The sequence below is a fragment of the Sinocyclocheilus grahami genome, unplaced genomic scaffold, assembly GCF_001515645.1.
Source record: "Sinocyclocheilus grahami isolate Dianchi unplaced genomic scaffold, SAMN03320097.WGS_v1.1 scaffold951.1, whole genome shotgun sequence".
NCBI lineage: Eukaryota > Metazoa > Chordata > Actinopteri > Cypriniformes > Cyprinidae > Sinocyclocheilus > Sinocyclocheilus grahami.
The window spans coordinates 330,216-333,695 of NW_015506130.1; the positions used below are offsets into that span (position 1 = coordinate 330,216).

At 44.7% G+C, this 3,480-nt stretch overlaps 1 long non-coding RNA gene across 1 annotated transcript in view; it reads right to left on the reverse strand.

Moving 5' to 3' along the window:
• LOC107564634 (uncharacterized) overlaps positions 1 to 2,923 on the reverse strand; it is an 18,263-nt gene extending 15,340 nt beyond the window's left edge. Inside the window, exons 1-2 of the long non-coding RNA XR_001606260.1 lie at positions 2,832 to 2,923; positions 569 to 570 (exon numbers count right to left, since the gene is read on the reverse strand). This is a non-coding gene — a long non-coding RNA (uncharacterized lncRNA). The remainder of the gene's footprint in view (positions 1 to 568; positions 571 to 2,831) is intronic.
• Between the last annotated feature and the right edge of the window lie 557 nt (positions 2,924 to 3,480).

Sequence of the window (3,480 nt, forward strand, 5' to 3'; positions counted from 1 at the left end):
TTGTTCCACATTATTAAGCAAGTCACAATTCTCATGAAATATGGTGAGGAAGAAAGATCTTTCTGAAGATGAAAAGTATGAAACAATGCAATGTCTTGCAAAAGGCATCAAAACAAATAATATTTTGCGAAAAGCAAATAGAGATTATTGAACTGTCAAAATATTTGTGAGTGACTTGGTTAGATAAAGATTTATTAAGGAAAGTTTGTGTCAAACAAATAAACTGTATTGTAATGGCAGCTGTAAAAAAGCCACTGCTGAGCAGCAAACAGGTGTTTGAAGCTACTGGAGTCTCAAGATCCTCTCCAAGCAGACTGGCAGTTGTGTGTTGCGTTTCAGTCACTGCTAACCAAACCTTACAAAGAGAAACCTGCACAGTGGATGTAGAAACAGTTTTCAAACTGTTTAGCACCATGGTATTTATGCATCATGGGATAGTGTGTTGTCCTGCATGAAAATCATTTTATTTCCGAGAGCACTCTTCTTCATTTTATACCAGAAGAAAATGGTCAGTTATGAACTCCACGTATCTTGCAGAAGTCATTTTGACACCCTAAAATGACCTTACATCTCACTTCCCAATATTCCAACCCAAATCATCACCCACTGCCTCCTGGCTGATGTTGCAGTCTCATTGGAATAGGATGGCCATTCATGAACTATCAGAAATCCATTTATCTGCACTGTTAGACTTTGCTGTAATTTTACAGTTACTTACCGCAAAAAAGCCCAGTAAACTACCATATATATGTTTTATGGTTAACTATTGTAATATGCACTGCATTATGGGTATTTTATGCCATTTACAGTAATTTACTGCATATGGGAATTTGCGGTACTTTACTGTTTGCTCAAAAGCAGTAGTGCTACTGTAAATTGTTCTGCGGATGAAAAACATGAATCTGCATTCTCAATTTAAGGTCTGGGTAAGCACAAAGTGCGGTGAAATAAATATATTTTTAAAATGATTAAAAATTAAAATATATAAACTTTGCTTGCACCCCACAAAATTTACATTTTATTCACGCGCAACAACAACCAGCAAGCCCGTGCAACAACCTGGCAGAGGTTATGTAAACTGAGGCTTGTGTCCAGTGCGCATAACGGACTTCCATTCTTGAGTGAATCGCCTGACATCAGCTGCAAGTTTTCCTGTGTTAAGTACTTTTCACTTACTTTTAAAACGTAAACCATTACCAATATCAATGAAATTTCAAAATATGAAGAAAGTAAATATAAAATCTAATTAAAGGCAAGGCTATTACTAGGACAGACTGAGGGAAATGTTTGTTTTCCTCAAAAACTGCCGCTTTCATGAAACTCATTTAATTGTCCTGCAACTGACTGACTGCCTTTTCCAGTACAGATGTCTAGTATTTACACGAACAATGATTTTTCGACTTTTTTACTGCTAGTTATGGTATATTTTACTTTTCAGTTAAATGAATAACGTTAAATGTGTGTGATGTCATTTGAAATAGCACGAACGCTCTCTCTCTTTCTCTCTCTCTCTTGCATGCGCATTCTCTCTCACGCGCTCTCCCTCTCTCATAAATAAAACATTTACCCCAGTGCATATACCAGAGAAAAAAAAAATTAAAGAATGAAAATGTATTCTTTATGGCTTCTTGTTTGTTAATAGAAGCAAGGTCTCAAAGTTAGTGTTCTCTTAAGTTTCACATTAATTATTTTTTACATTTTATTGTATATATGCTCTCTCTTTTTTCAGTGTTGATTGTAATCTAATTGTGTAAGTGATCAATCTAGCAGTCATTCTATATCTATGATTTACCATGTTCATAACATATAGTGATTAGTTAATAATCACTGACGAAAAATAATGATTCTTCTTTTTCTCTTTTGCTTGTTTCAACAGGAGTTAACTACACCCCAAAGACTATTTTAGAAGCCACAGCACTGATCATCTTTGGCTTTGGAAGTATGTTTTAACTATCAGACGTAGTATGTGACATTAGATTAACTGCAGCTATGACAGAAATGTCTTAATATGATAATAATTAAAGAGATCTTATGATATATATATAGTAATGGGGTGAAGAATCACACGACAAGTAATCTCAATCAATACCCCGGAGGGTGGATTTATTGGTGTGATGGGTGCTAGTGAGAAAGGTCCAGGTAGGTGCTCCGGTGCCATGAGTGCTCTCTTCCGTCTTCCCAGTGCAGAGGGTCCGTGCAGTGCTCCTGTGGGGCTGGTCAGTCACACGCTGCTTTCTGTGGGAAAAATGAGGGCGAGTTAGTGCTCAGTCCCATGGAGGAATCTCCTAGATGGCAGGGCTTGCGTGGCTTATGTAGCCACCACCTGATGAGGTGCAGCTGTGACCAATCAGCCTGTGATGATGATGGCCAGGTGCTCCTCGCTTGTTTCCAGGGTGACACTGATGAAGCTTCGGGATGCTCGTCACACTCCTGCCCCCTAAGCGTCATCCTGGTCCTGTTAACGATATGAGATAGTAGGGGAGAGATAGGGGGTAGGTGGGGAGTGACCCCTGACAGACCTGCGAAAGCTGCCCAGATCTGAGAGAGGCCATCAGCGTTGGCGTTCGCGGCTCCAGCCCGATGACGTACCACGAAGTGGAAGTCCTGGAGTGTGAGGAACCATCGGGTCACCCTGGAATTGGTATCATTGGCGCGGGCCATCCACTGAAGGGGTGCGTGGTCCGTGACCAGGGTGAACTTCCGGCCCAGGAGGTAGTACCGCAGCTCCAGGACTGCCCACTTGACGGCTAGGGCCTCCTTCTCCACCGCGGTGTAGTTCCTCTTGGCCGGGATCAGCTTCCTTCTGATGTAGATGACCGGATGATCCTCACCCTCCTGGATCTGTGACAGGACGGCTCCCAGTCCTGTGTCGGAGGCATCCGTCTGCAGCAGGAAGGGGCAGCTAAAGTCCGGGGCTCGGAGGACAGGCTCCGAGATGAGGGCCCCCTTCACCCTCTGGAAGGCCTCCTCCGCTGCTGGTGTCCACTGTACCTTCTCAGGCTGCAACTTCCTGGTCAAGTCTGTCAGGGAGGCGGCTAAAGAGGAGAAGTTGGGGATGAAGCAGCGATAATACCCCGCCAACTCTAGAAAGGCTCGTACCTGGGTCTTGGTCTCGGGTCTCGGAGCGGAGCGTACCGCCTCCACCTTCTCCTGCGGCCGAATGAAACCCCATCCCACCTGGAAACACAGGTACTTCGCCTCGGAGAGGGCAAGGTGGCATTTGTGAGGGCTGGCGGTGAGTCCAGCCCTCCGGAGCTCCGAGAGCACCCTCCGTAAACGGTCCAGGTGGTCTTCCCATACCTCGGAGTGGATCATGACATCGTCCAGGCCGCGGCGTAGGCCTGATGGGGCCGCAACAGGATGTCCATCATCCGCTGGAACGTGGCGAGTGCCCCGTGGAGGACAAAAGGAAGGGTCGGGTACTGCCAGTGGCCACTAGGGGCAGAGAAAGCAGTCTTAGGTTTGGCATTCTCAGAGAGG